Raw genomic sequence first — 20,592 nt, 5'->3', positions numbered from 1 at the left:
TTCCATGTTCCTGGGTAAGAAGAATCAATATTGTGAAAATGAATATACTACCAAATGCAATCTACAGATTCAATGCGATCCCTATCAAATTACCAATGGCATTTTTCCCAGAACTAGGATAAAAAATTTCATAAATCATATGGAAAGACAAAAGACCCCGAATAGCCAAAGCAGTCTTGAGAAAGAAGAATGGAGCTGGAGGAATCAACCTTCCTGACTTCAGATTATACTACAAAGCTATAGTCATCAAGACAATAAGATACTGGCACAAAAACAGAAGTATAGGCCAATGGAACAAGATAGAAAGCCCAGAAATAAACCCATGCAACTATGGGTATCTTATTTTTTGCAAAGGAGAAAAGAATATACAATGTAGCAAAGACAGCCACTTCACTAAATGGTGCTGGGAAAACTGGACAGCTACATGTAAAAGAATAAAATTGGAACACTTCCTAACACTGCACACTAAATGTAAGACCAGAATCCATTAAACTCTTAGAGGAAAACATAGGCAATAGGCAGAACACTCGATGACATAAATCAAAGCAAGATCCTCTATGACCCACCTCCTATGCTGCTGCTAAGTCACTTCAGTCATGTCCGACTCTGTGCAACCCCATAGACAGCAGCCCACCAGGCTCCGGTGTCCCTGGGATTCTTCAGGCAAGAATACTGGAGTGGGTTGCCATTTCCTTCTCCAATGCATGAAAGTGAAAAGTGAAAGTGAAGTCGCTCAGTCATGTCCGACTGTTAGTGACCCCATGGACTGCAGCCCACCAGGCTTCTCCATCCATGGGATTTTCCAGGCAAGAGTACTGGAGTGGGTTGCCATTGCCTTCTCCACCTCCTATGGTATGGTAACAGGAAAAAAAAAAAAAAGTAAACAAGTGGGACCCGATTAAGCTTAAAACCTTTTGTACAGTAAAGGAAACTGTATTCATACAACTCAATTCGAGAAAAAAGAACAACCCAATTAAAAAGTGCGGAAAAGACCTTTAAATAGACTTTTCTCCAAAGAAGACATACAGACAGTGTGAAGACAGTGAAATCGCTCAGTGGTGTCTGACTCTTTGCGACCCCATGGACTGTAGCCTACCAGGCTTCTCTGCCCATGGGATTTTCCAGGCAAGAGTGGGTTGCCATTTCCTTCTCCAGGAGATCTTCCCAACCCAGGGATTGAACCCAGGTCTCCCACATTGTAGGCAGACGCTTTACCATCTGAATTTATGAAGACATACAGATGGCTAACAAATACATGAAAAGATGCTCAACATTACTCATTATCAGAGAAATGCAAATCAAAACTACAATGAGATATCACCTGGCACCAGTCAAAATGGCCATCATCAAAAAGTCTACAAACAATAAATGCTGAAGAGGGTGTGGAGAAAAGGGAACACTCTTGCATTGTTGGTGGGAATGCAAATTGGTACAGCCACTATGGAAGATGGTATAGAGATGAAATAAAGAAAAAAACTAGGAATAAAAGCACCATATAACCCAGCAATCCCACTCCTAAGCATATACCCTGAGGAAACCAAAATTGAAAGAGACACATGTACCCCATTGTTCATTGAAGCATTATTCACAAGAGCTAGAACATGGAAGTAATCTAGATGTTCATTGACAGATGAATGGATAAAGAAGCTGTTGTACATATACACAATGGAATATTACTCAGCCATAAAAAGGAACACATATGAGTCAGTTCTAATGAGGTGGATGAACCTAGAACCTATTATACAGAGGGAAGTAAGTCAGAAAGAGAAAGATAGATATCATATTCTAAAGCATATATATGGAATCTAGAAAAATGGTACTGAAGAATTTATTTACAGGACAGCAATGGAGAAACAGACATAGAGAACAGACTTTTGGACATGGGGAGAGTGGAGGAGAGGGTGAGATTTATGGAAAGAGTAACATGAAAACTTACATTGCAATATGTAAAATAGATAGCCAATGAGAATTTGCTGTATGGCTCAGGAAACTCAAACAGGGGCTCTGTGTCAACCTAGAAGGGTGAGATGGAGAGAGAGATGAGATGGAGGTTCAAAACGGAGGGGATATATGTATACGTATGGCTGATTCATGTTGAGGTTTAACAGAAAACAGCAAAATTCTGTAAAGCAATCATCTTTCAATTATAAAAAAAGAAAAATGCTGACAAAAGGGAACTTTCAGAGCATTCTCACCCCCACATGGGGCAAACAGGATGTTTTGAAGGAGTATAGAGGTGTGTGCCTTTTATTTTAATATATATTAAACACATTTTTAAATGTGGAAAAAAAAGAATTTCAGGAACGGATATACTGTTTTTAAAAGCATTAAATATTGCTTTTTTCACAGTAAGATTTTTAAATAATTTACATTTTGAGCTTTTTGATGATGCTAATAAATGCCTTTCAAAACACAATTTCACTAATAGCTAATGAAACTAATAAGACTATCTTGTAAATGTTTGTTACAACAGCTTCAAAAGCTGTCACTATATGGTTTTGGCATAAAGTGTTCAATAAGAGTACTAAGTGAGACATAATAGCACAAATTTTGCAGACTAATACATTTCCTTTCTCAGCCTCTAAACATGGGCATAACCACATTAGAGCTCATTTTGGTTTCTTAAATATGACCTTTTATGATGAATTGATTTAGTTGTATTTAAAAAAATGGATTAATATAAAATGGAATATGTGTATATTCTTTAATAACCTAAGGAAGGAAAATTTTTTTTTTTTTGCTTAAGGAGACCTTTAAAAGAAGAAGAAAAGAGGGTTGAAACTAAAGTGAATAGGAAATAAAGTCCTCAGATCTAAGATTTACAAAGCAATCCTTTTCCAAAAATGTATCCACTTATATTTTCAAAAAATATCATTACTTTAATATTCAGTAACTTTGCAATTAATATTGACTTTGTCATAATGACTATTACATATATCTGATTTTTCCTAAGTATTTCATCTTTGACAGCCTGCTGTGTTTTTCTAGTTTTCTAATTGATGAGCTTTTCTCACCTTGTGATTACCTAATTTTTACCTAATTGCTTTTAGTAATAAAGTTCATCTTGCATTTTTTCTCCCATAAGGATTAGATTTTTTTAAGCAACCAATTATCTTTTAGAGCTGAAAATGATGCATTATATTAGGATGATTTCTTTTCCTCTGAGAATTAGAAGACTACAATTTCAACTGAAGGTTGAAAAGATTATTATGTCTCCTATATTCAGTTGTTCATAATTTACTGAATGTCATATATAAACTTTCATTGGAAGAGAACATTTTCCAAGAAAAAGAAAGCAATGGAAAACAATATTAAACCAAATATATTTCCTCTGTATAAAACTACTGATGTGAGAGTGCTTTCAAGCTCAGTTTTTCACTCAACATATTCCACAATTTATTTTGCTACTTCCATCTCATCAACAAGTGCTCAAACACATTCAGGGCTATTTATTACAAAGCACAACAACTAAACACACTGTAAAAGGATCCTTTTCCTTATATCCATCTTTTGCTTTAATAAAAATTTTTACATTAACTGCATATTTTCAGTCAGGAAAAAACTTCTTTCAAGTGTGATACCAAATACATTGCTAGAAGACAAATTTGCATATTAAGCATAAAGTTGTGCCAAATATATAAATTAATACATAGATTTTAATATGACTACCATTTAGAATCAGAGCAATCATTTAGACCTAATTTTCATATCATGACTTTACTGTCTCTAAAAACAAAAAAGTAGTACAGCCTTTAAAGTAAACATTTCACATATAAACATTTCACTTTTAAGAAGGCTAATCAAATTCTGTTATCAAAATAAAGTTATCAAATTCTGTTATTAAAATAAAGTTTCTAAGATGATACTTTTCATGAAACTTTTCAGTCACATCAATATTTCAAGATAAACCACCAATCAATTTTTCTTATATATCACTTAAGAATATTGAAAATTCTCAATTTGTGATCCTTGTGAATTAGCTCATCTGGCTTAAGATGCAAATATGAGGATGGATCAATAATCACTCTGCTATGTAACTAACTGATACTTTCCTAACCCTTGAGGTAAAATAAAAACTTAAGTATTGTGTAATCAGAGCCTCCAATTTTGTGGAATCTCTTATCCACCTAAACTTTGAGTAAAAATTTCTTTCAAATATGATTCACTAATTCTCATTAGTGCTTAATGCCTTTAAACAATACTTAGCACAGCTACTTCTGATACTCCATATTAAGTAGTTGTTAATGGGATAATCACTCATGAAAGACCAATGAGGCTGCAAGATGTGTAGACTTAATATTTTGTGTAATAAATATTGCCATTGAGGTTTGCAAAGTTTTTTTTAATAAAAATAGCAGTTCTAAATTACTTACTATCTTTTGTGTAGTTAGAAAATTAACTATAATATATAGCTATGAGATTTTAATATATTATGACAGAATATTTCATGTTTGAGTTGTAAAATCTCTGCTGATATAATCTCCATTATCCTGGCCACTGTTGTACTTCAAGTTCATTTGGTTGGAAAATTACCAACAAGGGGCCCTCTAATGAATAATACAGCTTCAAAACATCATAAGCATCCCAGTCTGATTAGTTTCATAAAAGGGATGATGAGTTATTTCATGAACAGCATATTATTATTAAAAACTTGCAGACTTTGTTACAAAGAAGAACTAAAGAGCCTCTTGATGATAGGAAAAAAGACACAGATGTGTATAACGGACTTTTGGACTCAGATGGAGAGAGAGAGGGTGCGATGATTTGGGAGAATGGCATTCTAACATGTATACTATCGTGTAAGAATTGAATCACCAGTCTATGTCTGACACAGGATACAGCATGCTTGGGGCTGGTGCATGGGGATGACCCAGAGAGATGTTATGGGGAGGGAGGTGGGAGGGGGGTTCATGTTTGGGAACGCATGTAAGAATTAAAGATTTTAAAATTTAAAAAATAAAAAACTTAAAAAAATAAAAAATAAAAAAATAAAATAAAATAAAAGGAATGTATAAGTTAAAAAAAATAAACTTTTATGCAGACAAAAAAAAAAAGAGCCTCTTGATGAAAGTGAAAGAAGAGAGTGAAAAAGTTAGCTTAAAACTCAACATTCAGAAAACTAAGATCATGGCATCCAGTCCTATCACTTCATGATAAATAAAATTAAATAAAATGAAATTAAAAGATGCTCCTCGGAAGAAAAGCTATGAGCAACCTAGACAGCATATTAAAAGCAGAGACATTACTTTGCCAACAAATGCCCATCTAGTCAAAGCTATGTTTTTTCCAGTTGTCATGTATGGATATAAGAGTTGGAGTATAAATAAAGCTGAGCACTGAAGAACTGATGCTTTTGAACCGTGGTGTTGGAGAAGACTCTTGAGAGTCCCTTGGACTGCAAGGAGAGCAAACCAGTCCATCCTAAAGGAAATCAATCCCGACTATTCATTGGAAAGACTGATGCTGAAGCTGAAACTCCAATACTTTGGCCACTTGATGCAAAGAACTGACTCACTGGAAAAGACCCTGATGCTGGGAAAGATTGAATGTGGGAGGAGAAGGGGATGACAGAGGATGTGATGGTTGAATGGCATCACTGACTTTATGGACATGAGTCTGAGTAACCTCTGGGGGTTGGAAAGCCTGGAGTACTGCAGTCCATGGGGTCACAGAGAGTTGGACACGAATGAGTGACTGAACTGATATGAACTGGATTTGCTGTGAGCCCACAGGCTATGAAACTGGATGATAAATACATTAGGGTTCATCAGTCTCTTCTATTTTTATATACGTTTGAAATTTTCCAAAATAAAAAGCTTAAGATATTCTAAGTAATTCTGCACATATACAATGCACCATAAACATTAAACAAAATGAAAATTGTGGACATTTAATGTAAACCATTCATCAGCAGTTGCTAAATAAAAGAGTTTTCCAGGGATAATGGTTAAAAGTAGTCTCCCATGAGAAAGAAAAGGAATATAGCATCTAAGTTCTCATGAGTCTTATATAGGATAATTTTAATACAGATTGTCGTGATTCAAAGTCAGCTCTTTGATAAATTCAAGATCCATTTGCCAGAACAATGCACAAAATGATTAAAAATGCAAGTTAAACCTGGATGAACTTGATTTTCACATTGTGACCATTTTACCTATTTAGTTTCTGCTGTGACAATTGTACCAAACCTAAGAGTACTGAAGTCCATGGTATGCTTTCAAAAAATAAATCAAAATACAATGCTTATTTTGCTACAAACAAAGAAATATATTCCAACTTTATTCCTTTTTAACCTTAACTCTACTTGTACCTTTCAAAGTTTTGAGTCTGTAACTGTTGCATTTTTTTTTCTTTCATTTTTGGTTGTAGAAAAGGTAAATGAACCTGTGACTAAAACAGTCAAGAATAAAATTTGAAAACGAAGGAGATTTCTATCAATATTTATTAATATTGGTGGTTTGTGGTAAAGAATCCGCCTGCCAATGCAGGAGACTCAGGAGATGCCAGTTCGATTTCTGAATCGGGAAGGTCCCCTGGAGTAGGAAATGGCAAACCACTCTAGTATTCTTGCCTAGAGAATCTCATGGACAGAGGAGCCTGGTGGGCTACAATTAGTGCATGGGATCACAAACAGTTGAACACAGCTGAGCGACTGAGTATGCACACATGGATAGTAAGTTTATGAGATGTGTTCTTCCAATGGATGAAAACAGCCTCTCCCATTCCACATGCCTAATATCTATTTAGATAAAAGTAACCTATAAATCACACAAGTGGAAGAAACTCTGCAATCATCAGTTGACTCACTTGGAATGTTAAAAGTAATTAGAATTTTTAAAATAATTAGCTACTCACATTCGTTTCATAGGTAAGAGTATATTATGATATTTTGTAAAGTATCTAAAGCATTCTGTAGCTGTTTTCTCAAAGGATCATCCAAGAACACTTTGCAACAGTATCAAGTGAACTTGTTAAACATGCTGATTTCTGCCTTACTGCAGCAGACCTGCTGAAACAGAATTTCTGTAGTTGGCATTCAAGAATATGCATTCTAGTACAGTGTTCACAATGATTTTCAGGTTCACTAAATCTTTAAAGTGACTGTGCTAGAGGCTAAGATGATATAAAAGAAATTCTAGTTAAAAGAGCTATTCAGTGAAGGTTCTTTACATTTCTACAGCAACTTCCACTATAATGGATAAAGCAAGCTTAGAGAACTTTACTCACTTTCTCAGGCCATACTAAACACTTGACATAGGCAGTTTAGAGCATGCCTAGAAAAAGAATAACTTGGCTCATAATTGGTGATCAATATGTATTTGTTTAATAAATGAATATAATGTAAAAAGATGTTATTTTTATTCAGTTTTGTCCTTTATTATCAGCACAAGATGTTATCTTCAGTAATGGAGAAATAGTCCTTTACTAAGCATCTACCATGTAGGGCACTATGTGGCAAGTTCTAGAAATATGACCAACTGCTGCTGCTGCTGGTGCTGCTAAGTCGCTTCAGTCATGTCCGACTCTGTGCCACTCCAGAGACAGCAGCCGTCCAGGCTCCCCCATCCCTGGGATTCTCCAGGCAAGAACACAGGAGTGGGTTGCCATTTCCTTCTCCAATGCATGAAAGTGAAAAGTGAAAGTGAAGTCGCTCAGTCGTGTCCGACTCTTAGCGACCCCATGGATTGCAGCCTACCAGGCTCCTCTGTCCACGGGATTTGTCAGGCAAGAGTACTGGAGTGGGTTGCCATTGCCTTCTCCAATGACCAACTGAGATGCTCCCAAATAGAAACACGAGAAAAAAATATATATATATATATATTTCTAATTTTGATACCTCTGGACTTTCATAAATGCATTTCACTTTAATATTTTTTCCCTTAAAAACAGTTTTATCATAGGGTGATAAAACTGCATAAGCATTATCATTAATATATAATATTAGAAAAACTATATTTTGTTCTAGTGAGTGAAGTCACTCAGTCCGTGTCTGACTCTTTGTGACCCCGTGGACTGTAGCCTACCAGGCATCTCCACCCATGGGATTCTCCAGGCAAGAATACTGGAGTGGGCTACCATTTCCTTCTCAAGGGAATCTTCCCAACCCAGGGATCGAACCTGGGTCTCCCGCATTGGAGGCAGACGCTTTAACCTCTGAGCCACCATGGAGGGCCCTATTTTGTTCTAGTACGTAGCTGGAAAAATGGAGCAGATGGGAGACAGGATGGTAACAAAATGTATGATCTTGATTCATAAAATACCAGCGGATTCTAATGTACGTTCACCAAACTCATTACTCCTTAGCACACATCATCTACATTCTCAGCCTTCCTGGCTTAAGTGCAATCCTGTGTCTGATTTCTGAGTAATAGAATGGAGGTTGCAGTGTTGGGCACTACTTCAAAAACTATCCCATAAAAACCTCCCACTGTAAGCAGGCATGTTTTCTGCAGTGACTTTAGAAGCTATGTGTTGAGGACAGAGGAGCCACAAGACGGAAGGAGCCCAAATTCCTGAATCACTACTTGGATGAAATCTGTCAACTTAGAAACCTTTGTTTTTCACTTTACATAGAAGTTAAGCCACTTATATATAGCATTTTTCTGATACCAAAGCTATCAAATCTTATTTAATAGAAATTAGTTCTTTGAAATGACAAACTGCCACAAGAGAAACCGAAAATTTCATTGCTTTAACAGTCAGACAGTGAGCAGCAGTAAGGCAACTGATTTGGAGGCTGAGAAGATGAAGACCCATGATACACAGTTGCAAAATATATTTTTAAACTGTTGCTTGCTATAACTTAGAAGGCAAACCATATGCTCACTGAGCCTATAGCTCTAAAGATTAAGAGTTAGAGTCAGAGTCATACTGTGCCTTGTTTTTATTTTCTGCTTTTGGAAAGTATTACAAGAGATAAAACAGCAAAATTCTGTAAAGCAATTATACTTCAATAAAAAACTAAATAACTTTTTCAAAAAGACAGAGATAAGCTTAGAAAAGAATTGGCCAGTTTGCAAGCAAAAATAACCTCTCTACTTCAAGGTCTGCAAAAATCAATACTCTGGAAGTTTTTACTACACCATGAAGGTATGCTAGAAAGGCTGCCTTTCTATCAATCCAAGAAAGTCAAAAGGAATTAATTAATTTAAAAGTAAATCACTGAAATTTAGAACCATGTATTATGACCAATAGTGAATTCCAAAGAAACACAACTTAGTCCTTTAATTTAGGAAAGTTAAAATGCAGTTGAATAGAAAAAATAAGCAAGTTTTGAAAGTAATTACAAAAAGTCTAGTTCAATCTGGGCTTCCCTGGTGGCTCAGATGGTAAAGAATCCACCTGCAATGCAGTAGACCTGGGTTTGATCCCTGGGATGGAAATATCCCCTGGAGAAGGAATGGCTACCTACTCCAGCATCCTTGCCTGTAAAATCCCATGGACAGAGGAGCCTGGTGGTCTACAGTCCATAGGATGGCAAAGAGTCAAACTAACTCTGAGCAACTAACACACACACACTAGATCAGTCTAGATGACTGTATATTTTATTATACAGGGGTCGTCTAAATGATGGTTAGTGATGAACAAATTATTATGAATAGATTCTGTGATCTTAATTTTTAATTAATTATTTCAATGAGAGGTTAATTACTTTACAATATTTTTTTTCCATACAGTGACATAAATCAGCCATGGGTGTAGATGTGTTCCTCATCTTGGACACCCCTCCCACCTCCTTCCCCATCCCATCCCTTAGGGTCATCCCAGTGCACCAGCCCTGAGCACCCTGTCTTATGCATTGAACCTGGACTGGCAATCTGTTTCACATATGATAATATACATGTTTCAATGCTGTTCTCTCAAATCATCCCACGCTCACCTTCTCCCACAGAATCCACAAGTCTTTTCTTTACATCTGTGTCTCTTTTGTTGTCTCGCATATAGGGTCATTGTTACCATCTCTCTAAATTCCATATATATGTGTAAATATACTGTATTGGTGGTTTTTTTTTTTCCTGACTTACTTTACTCTGTATAATCGGCTCCAGTTTCATCCACCTCATTAGGACTGATTCAAATGCATTCTTTTTAATAGCTGAGTAATATTCCATCGTGCATATGTACCACAGCATTCTTATCCATTTGTCTGCCGATGGACATCTAGGTTGCCTCCATAACCTAGCTAAACAGTGCTGTGATGAACATTGGGGTACATGTGTCTCTTTCAATTCTGGTTTCCTCAGTGTGTATGCCCAGCAGTGGGATTACATCTTAATAGTAGTAAGAAACAAAACCAACAATCAACAAGCACAAAACTAGTGTAAGTTTAATATTACATACTGAGAGATGCAAAGTAAAAAGCATCTAAAACAAAAGATAAATTTATCCCAGATGTGATTTTAAGTGTGTAAGAAAGTGATGTGCAAGGTTGGTAAAAAGAAAGGTAACAGAGGAATATTTCATCTTTATAATTGTAAAAAAGTAAAAATATGTGATACCAAATGGAGTCAAGAAGGGGCATGCGAACTCATTTCCCTAATATCAGTGCTTGTTGTAGTCACAGGTAATGTAAAAAGAGTTAATATTTGTAACCATACTAATATTAGAACATTGGTTTTCAGTGAGAGGCAGTTGTGAAATGGGAATGTAGATAGATACTTATAGCCTGAAACTCTAGATTTATCATTCAAAGATACTTTAAAATCATATTGGACCATATGCTATTATGAAAAAGAAACAAAAGCAGTTAATTATTCTGAAACAACACTCAGTGTGTCATTTCCTCCTCATCTCACTGCCTCTGCATTAGTGACAGAGATAGCATCGAAAGCCCACACAACCTCCAACTGTTACCTCTCCGCACCTCATTCCATGCATCTACCCTGCTCATTATAAACAAGGAAATCTTTCTCAATGCAGATGCCTATTTCAGTTGTATGTTTAAAATTATTCACTAGTATGTAATGATGACCTTATATGCGAGACAGCAAAAGAGACAGAGATGTATAGAACCGTCTTTTGGACTCTGTGGGAGAGGGAGAGGGAGAGGGTGGGATGATTTGGGATAATGGCATTGAAACATGTATAATATCATGTATGAAACGAGTCGCCAGCCCAGGTTCGATGCATGATAGAGGATTCTGGGGGCTGATACACTGGGATGACCCTAAGGGATGGCACGGGGAGGGAGGTGGGAGGGGAGTTCGGGATGGGGAACGTGTATACCCTTGGCGGATTCATGTTGATGTGTGGCAAAACCAATACAATATTGTAAAGTAATTGGCCTCCAATTAAAATCAATAAATTTATAATAAAAAATCACTCACTAGTAGCACAATATCATCTATAGGATAAATTATAAAATACTTAGTTCAGTTCAGTTCAGTCACTCAGTCGTGTCCGACTCTTGGCGACCCCATGAATCACAGCATGCCAGGACTCCCTGTCCATCATCAACCCCCGGAGTTTACTCAGACTCAAGTCCATGGACTCAGTGATGCCATCCAGCCATCTCATCCTCGGTCGTCCCCTGTTCCTCCTGCCCCTAATCCCTCCCAGCATCAGAGTCTTTTCCAATGAGTCAACTCTTCGCATGAGGTGGCCAAAGTACTGGAGTTTCAGCTTTAGCATCATTCCTTCCAAAAGAAATCCCAGGGCTGATCTCCTTCAGAATGGACTGGTTGGATCTCCTTGCAGTCCAAGGGACTCTCAAGAGTCTTCTCCAACACCACAGTTCAAACGCATCAATTCTTCGTCACTCAGCCTTCTTCACAGTCCAACTCTCACATCCATACATGACCACAGGAAAAACCATAGCCTTGACTAGACGGACCTTAGTCAGCAAAGTAATATCTGCTTTTGCTAGGTATGTAAAGTCACTTAGACTAGATCCTGACTAATTTTAAGTCTCCTCTTACACCACTTTTCTCAGGAATCCTGTACTGAGCCATTAGCTGTTGCCTGATACCATAATCTTTTTTATATCTCTGTGCCTTTGTGTACACTAATCTCCCTATTCAGTCCAGGTTCGATGTATAAGGCAGGGTGCTCAGTGCTGGTGCACGGGGAGACCTAGAGGGATGGGATGGGGAGGGAGGCGGGAGGGGGAATTCAGGATGGGGAACACATGTACACCCATGGCAGATTCATGTCCATGTATGGCAAAACCACTACAATATTGTAATTAGCCTCCAATTACAATAAATAAATTTACATTAAAAAAAGCTTAATACCATGTAATCTCTGTCATGTACATAAATGTAATAATTATTGCAGTTGGACCTATGGGCCACTTCTTATTAGAAAAGCATCATTCACTCATAAGATTTCTAAAAACTCAAAACATATAGTTTTTTCACACTGCCACATTCTTATTACTAATCATCCTATTGAATCGGCCAAGAAGAAACATATCCAATGTTCTTTTTTGCAGTTATTTAAAATAATTATAGTATCTGTACATTTTAAGACATTGAGATACAAAAATCTTATACAGTCTAAGTTTTTAGTAGCATATTTCATAAGTGCAAGGGAGAATCAAATATGTTGGTAATTAGGAGAACAGCTGTTAATCATATCTCAATCATTTTACTACTTTTCATTTTAAATAAATATGCATATATTTAAGTCAGAACAAGCTAGTACTTCGGAAAATAAGAAATAAAAGATTTCTTCCAGTGCTAATTCAATTTTATCATTACTGTTATCTTCATTTTAATGTTTTAAATTATTATGCATCTATATATTTTCTAATCTTTTCACTTTCTATATATTTGCTACCTGAGCCAGAAACAACATTTACTATTACTTTTATTATAGTCTTTTCATTATCAATTTTCATGATCTCCATTCAAAAATGAACAAAAGAAGGGGAGGTTTAAATGGCAGAATATGCATTTTAAAGTTGAGTCATACTTCCTCATATTAAACAAGGAAGATAGCATTAAAGAAAAAGATAGAAGTGGAAAGATAAAGAGATTTTGTTTCTGCTTTGCTACTAGCTGGTTCTATGACTATAGGCACACAATCAAATCTCTTTTCCTCAGTAGTCTCATCCATAAAAATGACACTTTAGGCTTTTCACTTCCCTGAGTTGTGGTAAAGTTTAAATTGTTGATGACTAGTCTATGTGGTTCGGAGAAGGCGATGACATCCCACTGCAGTACTCTTGCCTGGAAAATCCCATGGAGGGAGGAGCCTGGTGGGCTGCAGTCCATGGGGTCGCTAAGAATCAGACACGATTGAGCGACTTCACTTTCACTTTTCACTTTCATGAATTGGAGAAGGAAACGGCAACCCACTCCAGTGTTCTTGCCTGGAGAATCCCAGGGACGGAGGAGCCTGGTGGGCTGCCATCTATGGGGTCTCACAGAGTCGGACACGACTGAAGCAACTTAGCAGGAGCAGCAGTCTATGTGGTTAATACTTTGTACTAGGCCAAAGGAAAAAAGCTAAGGATGGATAAGATAAGAATATGTACCTCATTATTTAAGTAATTATTTATGTATTATGTATTATTATTATTTAAAATAAAAATATGTATCAAATGATCAGAGAAAAGAGCAAGAGAGAACAGGGGATGAAAGAGCAGAAAATATCCATGATTTAACCATCTAACTTTACACAGAGGTCAATGTTTTCACTTTAATATGCATATCTACTCTTTTGGGAAACTCTCCTCTGTGGTCTCTACTGTTGCCTCAGGATATTATAAGATAGTTGAGAGTGTTTGTAAAGATGTAGTTGATACTATAAGCTAGGACTGTGTATGCCTTAATACACAATCAGGAAAGAAGCTTATGGGATTCTAAGATGTGCACAGATCCCAAACATCTTGAAAAAATATGTCTATTATTATGTTCCTTCAGTAACTAAATGCTTCAGTTATCCATGGGGCAGGGTATGGGGTCGTGCTGACAGCACACAAATGTGAGGAGAGTTAAAATATTTTGGAAAAAAATTACAAGAGCATCAACACATATATAGGGTGATATGTAGAGTTCTTTTACTGTCTTTAAAAGAAATTATTTTCTAGTTGTATGTGGGGTCAGTTGCTTCAGTCATATCTGACTCTTTGCCACCCCATGGATGGAATCCCCCAGGCTCCTCTGTCCATGGGATTCTCCAGGCAAGAATACTGTAGTGAGTTGCTATGCGCTTCTCCAGGGGAATCTTCCTGACCCAGGGATCAAACACACATCTCCTGCACTGCAGGCAGGACCTTTACCACTGAGCAATTGTGGAAGCCCTATATTCTGGTTATAATAAAATAATTTCTGGAACAGGTGATTTTCAGCCTTAGAATTCTGTAGGACCTTTGAATTAAAAAAATGTATTTTTGAAAAAGGACTTAGGTTACTTTTGTCTACATTTCTAAATGTCTTGAGGAAGTATTTTTTTTAAAGACCCTCATAAATGTCAATGCCTACAGGGAGAAAAGATATATGGAATGGGGGCACTTCCCTATTCTTTGTTCTTCATAAATGTGTACTATAGCTGAGAGAGAAACCCTATTATACCTGAGTCAGTTAGCAGTCACAAAACTATTTGTCCAACGACTTTTCAATTTTATATTTTTGAGCATTTGCTTCCTCAGCAATCTTCACTTTGCTTCGTCTAAAATATAGAAAAAGAAGGAAAAAACAGGTGTTTTTTAATAATTAAAAAACCTTTCCTAAATGCATATTATGGATCAAAAAAAATCCAAGTTACTGCTTCATCTAGTACTCTAACAAAATCCAAATATTCATAGGTGATTTATTCTGTGAAAAGGATAACAAGAAAGAATACTATAGGTTGCCATGGTAATTTAGATCACTTAAGATTACTTATATATAACTAAATCTTATACCAGGCCTCATTTTAGTAAATGAAATGCTCCCATCATTAGAAAACATCCTAGATGCAGGCTTTTAAAAAATAGAATCAGGGACTTCCCTAATAGTTCAGTGACTAGGACAGCACACTCCCAATGTTCAAAAATATAAAATTGAAAAGTCATTGGACAAATAGTTTTGCGACTGCTAACTGACTCAGGTATAATAGGGTTTTTCTCTATAGTACACATTTATGAAGAACAAAGAATAGGGAAGTGCCCCCATTCCATATATCTTTTCCCTGGGTTTGATCCCTGGCCAGGGAACTAAGTCCCACATGCCAACTAAAGATCCTGCATGCTGCAATGAAGACTGAAGACCCTGCATGCCACAGCTAAGACCTGGCACGGCCAAGTAAATACATTTGAAATTACATATTTTAAAAATAGAGTGAAATTTCGGTAGTAATTAGTAATATATAAGGTTAGAAATACAATAGGACAGTTACTAAAATGTTATTCAACATCTTTGTTGTGCTAAAATCTTTCGCTAAAAGATTTCTATGACATACACATGATAAAAGAAGAAAATATGGCAAAATATCTGGATTACATTGAAGTGAATTATAGTAGGTTTGATTTCATTTTAGCACTCTTTCCAACGAGGTATATTTTACATGATTCAATAGAAATTTAGTAGTTTTAAAAGATTTTGGTTTACAAGGATTCAAAGCAAAGATGGACGGTAACTTTTGTTTTGTAGAGGATGCATTCATACACTAGATTAGTTGCAGCAAGTTTTAGTATTTAAAGTAAATTTAAAAATTACTTTTTAAACTCTGTCACAATCTATCTATGATTAGGCCACTTCAATTGTTTTCATAGCCAAATAAATAAAATTCATTCTATGAGTGTGGTAAGATATAATTACAAAATAATTGACAATTTTATAATACTTGAAGGCACCTATGAATAAGAACAGCATAAATGAGATAAGATATCCATTTTTAAAAAATTTTTGTATAGAGTTCTTTACTCAATATCCCATTTATAGCCACTGATAAAGAAAGAGTAATTGTTTGAAGATTATGTATATCATAATTTTGTCTTGAAATATTTTTATGAAAAAATGGGATCAGTAAAAGCATTCAAATGTATTCAAAAGTATGCCAAAATAATGTCTGATAAATAATTTAGTATTCTCTATTACAAAATACATTAAGTTCTCACATCAGAAAATATCATTTCAACCTACACAACCATGTTTGTAGGGCAGAATAGAAAGAAACATAACCTTATGAAATTTAAATTACTGGGCTATTCAGTACATTTAAGGTATACAAAAGGAATCATTTGTTCTCACTCTATTAAGATTTTGGTAGTGGAAGCATTTAACAAAAAAAGAAGTGAAGGAGATCAAGAGGCCTGTATAGTCATTTATAAAGAGAAAATATATTATCACATTGATGACTGAAAATATATTATCATATGAGTGATATTGATAATATCCTGTATTATCAATACAGGAGCTGGGAAGAATTTAAACCAATACATCATGTGTGCCAGCACATTAGAAAAAGGAAAAATTTACAATATCATGAAATTCTATGTGTTTGGAAATTAGGCAGCTCAAACTTTTGCCTGTTTCTGCTAAGCTAATCAAGCTTCCCACAAAAAGGTTTACTGCCAATGTAAGGTTAGCATAACATAAATCTTGCTACATACATATTCTTCATGATCTACACTGAAGACATAACAGAGTCTGAATTACTAGGGAAAGCAGTAAATTAAAACTGTGTTAGAACTGTGCACTTTTTTTTCAATCTAAGATTATGCTCAAATGATAAGGTGATGGTGCAGAAAGGAAACAGCTACTTTAAACAGATATTTTCATTCTATGCACAACATCAAAGTTCCATACCCTGCTAGAAATTCAAATAAAAATTGTTACTCCAGGCCCTTGCTTTCTCCAAGTCTCCTGACATTAGTAATGAGCCCCAAGATTTCTTATTGTTGTTATTTTTAAGCCCATGGTATTCTATGTTCTTTCATAGAGATTTGTTATTTATAGCAAAATAACATTTTTATTACTATATTAAAAATTTCCTCAGGAGATCTGTTGGAGAAGGAAATGGCAACCCACTCCAGTATTCTTCCCTGGAGAATCCTGTGGACAGAGGAGCCTGGTGGGCTGCTGTCCAGGGGTCGCATAGAGTCAGACACAACTGAAGCGACTTAGCAGCAGCAGCAGGAGATCTGTATATAGTAGCAATCAAAGATTTTTGTCTCTGCTGTAGAAAGAACTTCTAGAATATTCTTCTGCTGATTTTCAAGATGGAACAGTCCAGGGAAACAATGGAAAATATATCTGATTTTGTAACATTCAATGAGACTCGTCAAGAACATTCATTTCAGTTCATTTCAGTCGCTCAGTCGTGTCTGAATCTTGCGACCCCATGGACAGCAGTACACAAGGCCTCCCTGTCCATCACCAAGTCCTAGAGTTTACCCAAACTCATGTCCATTAAGTCGGTGATGCCATTCAACCAACTCATCTTCTGTCGTCCCCTTCTCCTTCTCCCTTCAATCTGTCCCAGAATCAGGGTCTTCTCAAATGAGTCAGCTCTTCATATCAGGTGGCCAAAGTATTGGAGTTTCAACTTAAACATCAGTCCTTCCAGTGAACACTCAGGACTGATCTCCTTTAGGACGAACTGGTTGGATCTCCTTGCAGTCCAAGAGACTCTTAAGAGTCTTCTCCAATACCATAGTTCAAAAGCATCAATTCTTCGGTTCTCAGCTTTCTTTATACTCCAAATCTCTCATCCATACGTGACCACTAGTAAAACCATAGCTTTGATTAGACAGACCTTTGTTGGCAAAGTAATGTCTCTGCTTTTTAATATGCTGTCTAAGTTGGTCATAACTTTCCTTCCAAAGAGTAAGTGTCTTTTGATTTCGTGGCTGCAGTCACTATCCATAGTGATTTTGGAGCCCCAAAAATAAAGTGAGCCACTGTTACTCCATCTGTTTGCCGTGAAGTGATGGTACGGAATGTTGAGTTTCAAGCCAACTTTTTCACTCTCCTCTTTCACTTTCATCAAGAGGTTCTTTAGTTCTTCTTCACTTTCTGCCATTTGGGTGGCATCATCTGTCTATTTGAGGTTATTATTTCTCCCAGCAATCTTGATTCCAGCTTGTGCTTCTTCCAGCCCAGCGTTTCTCATGATGTACTCTGCATAGAAGTTAAATAAGCAGGGTGACAATATACAGCCTTGACGCACTCCTTTTCCTATTTGGAACCAGTCTGTTGTTCCATGTCCAGTTCTAACTGTTGCTTCCTGACCTGCATACAGATTTCTCAAGAGGCAGGTTAGGTGGTCTGGTATTCCCATCTCTTTCAGAATTTTCCACAGTTTATTGTGATCCCCACAGTCAAAGGCTTTGACATAGTCAATAAAGCAGAAATAGATGATTTTCTGGATCTCTCTTGCTTTTTCCATGATCCAGCAGATGTTGGCAATTTGATCTCTGGTTCCTCTGCCTTTTCTAAAACCAGCTTGAACATATGGAAGTTCACGTTTCACGTATTACTGAAGCCTGGCTTGGAGAATTTTGAGCATTATTTTACTAGCGTGTGAGATGAGTGCAATACTGTGGTAGTTTGAGCATTCTTTCGCATTGCCTTTCTTTGGGATTGGAATGAAAACTGATCTTTTCCAGTCTTGTGGCCACTGCTGAGTTTTCCAGATTTGCTGGAATATTGAATGCAGCACTTTAACAGCACTATCTTTTAGGATTTGAAATAGTTCAACTGGAATTCCTTCACCTCCACCAGCTTTGCTCATAGTGATGCTTTCTAAGGCCCACTTAACTTCACATTCCAGGATATCTGGCTCTAGATAAGTGATCACACCATCGTGATTATCTGGGTCGTGAAGATCTTTTTTGTATAGTTCTTCTGTATGTTCTTGCCACCTCTTCTTAATATCTTCTGCTTCTGTTAGGTCCATACCATTTCTATCCTTTATTGAGCCCATCTTTGCATGCACTGTTCCCTTGGTATCTTTAATTTTCTCTAATCTAGAGATCTCTAGTCTTTCCCATTCTATTGTTTTCCTCTATTTCTTTGCACTGATCACTGAGGAAGGCTTTCCTATCTCTCCTTGGTATTCTTTGGAACTCTGCATTCAAATGGGTTTATCTTTGCTTTTCTCCTTTGCTTTTTCACTTCTTTTCTTTTCACAGCTATTTGTAAGGCCTCCTCAGGCAGCCATTTTGCTTTTTTTTTTTTTTTTCCATTTCATTTGGGGAACATTACAGGGATAAATTACTCCAAGTATCCCTTAACAAGAAATCTATCACCAAGTTTGGACCCTTTTTACTATTAATATATACTAGAGACAGCTTGAAAAATAGTGACAATTTTAAAGTTTGTCTGAGTCTTACACTACTGGGAAACAGAAAAATGTTGCCCAGCCTTTTGTGTTGTGGAAAATAGCTTATCACAGAGATCTACCCTTCCCTATATGACTTAGATAAAACTGGCAGATTTATTCCTTAGTAATCTATGACAAAGCCAGATATAGATATTTCAAATTTCCATTCTTTCTCTCATAAATAATGAACTGAATTTTTTGTTTCCACTGACCGATTTGTACAAAACATCCATTAACTTGACTTGACCAAAGTTTAGTTGGGCTTCTTTCCTCCCTTAAAGCACCTGAACTTTGACCCAACCTCATCCAGAGCCAGCATCAAAGTGTAGATCAACATCTCCTCCTTAACAGTTCTTCCCAAGAACAGGCTAAACTTAGGGAAAATATTGCCTGAAAAGCTGTCTCAACAAGCCACTGCTTACTGCACTCCCTCGTACCAAGTTTATCTTGTTTACTTTTCCTAGTGAAAGAATAAATCTGACAGGCTGCTGTGTGATGCCTCCAAGGATGGAGCTACACTGCACTCCACCCACTTTGGGACCAGAAATGACTCCTACTCCGCAAACCATGCCAATGACCCAGGCCCCAGCTTGATAGCCACTCTGCATGCACCCCCCACCAGTGTCACCACTGCAGTAAATGCACATGATCCCACCACTGCTGCCACGCATGTGCCTGTATAATTTTGAACCATGAATCTTTTTCACAGAGAAAAGGAAAGCAGGAAGATCACAGTAATCTTCACCACTGAGGACACTGACAGGCCTTACCACCTACAGATTTGGCTGATGAGGACCCCTGCAATCTTTGCCAACACAGACCTCAGTTGACAGAGCTTGATGAAACCAACACATTGTGTTCCCACTGAACTGGAACTGCTAAGAATAACCCAGATGGCATTCTCAGAACCAGGTTAAGGTGTAGGACTTTACTCACTGAAACCACTCCATAAAGTCTGGAACAGGTGACTGCTCCTTCAAATGTGGAAACATCTAGACAAAGGCTACAAACACACACACACATACACATATGCAAACATACACCCCAAAAAATCAATGAAAACATGACACTATCAAAGGAACAAATTATTTTCCAATAATAGAAATTAAGATCTAAAAATTGTCTAAAAAAGAATTTAAAATGTTTGTTTTAAAGAAGCTCAACAAGCTACAAGAGAGCACAGGTAGACATTCAACAAAATAAGAAAAAAAAAACATCAACAAAATGAGAAGCTCAACAAAGAGGTGGAAATCATAAAATATAACCAAAAAGTAATTTTGGAATATAACAAATGAAATGAAAAATGTAACAAAGAGCTTCAACATCTAAGTCAATCAA

Source organism: Capra hircus (genome assembly GCF_001704415.2).
Source record: "Capra hircus breed San Clemente chromosome X unlocalized genomic scaffold, ASM170441v1, whole genome shotgun sequence".
NCBI lineage: Eukaryota > Metazoa > Chordata > Mammalia > Artiodactyla > Bovidae > Capra > Capra hircus.
The sequence above is the reverse complement of the archived record's forward strand: the minus strand, read 5'-3'. Positions refer to the sequence as shown.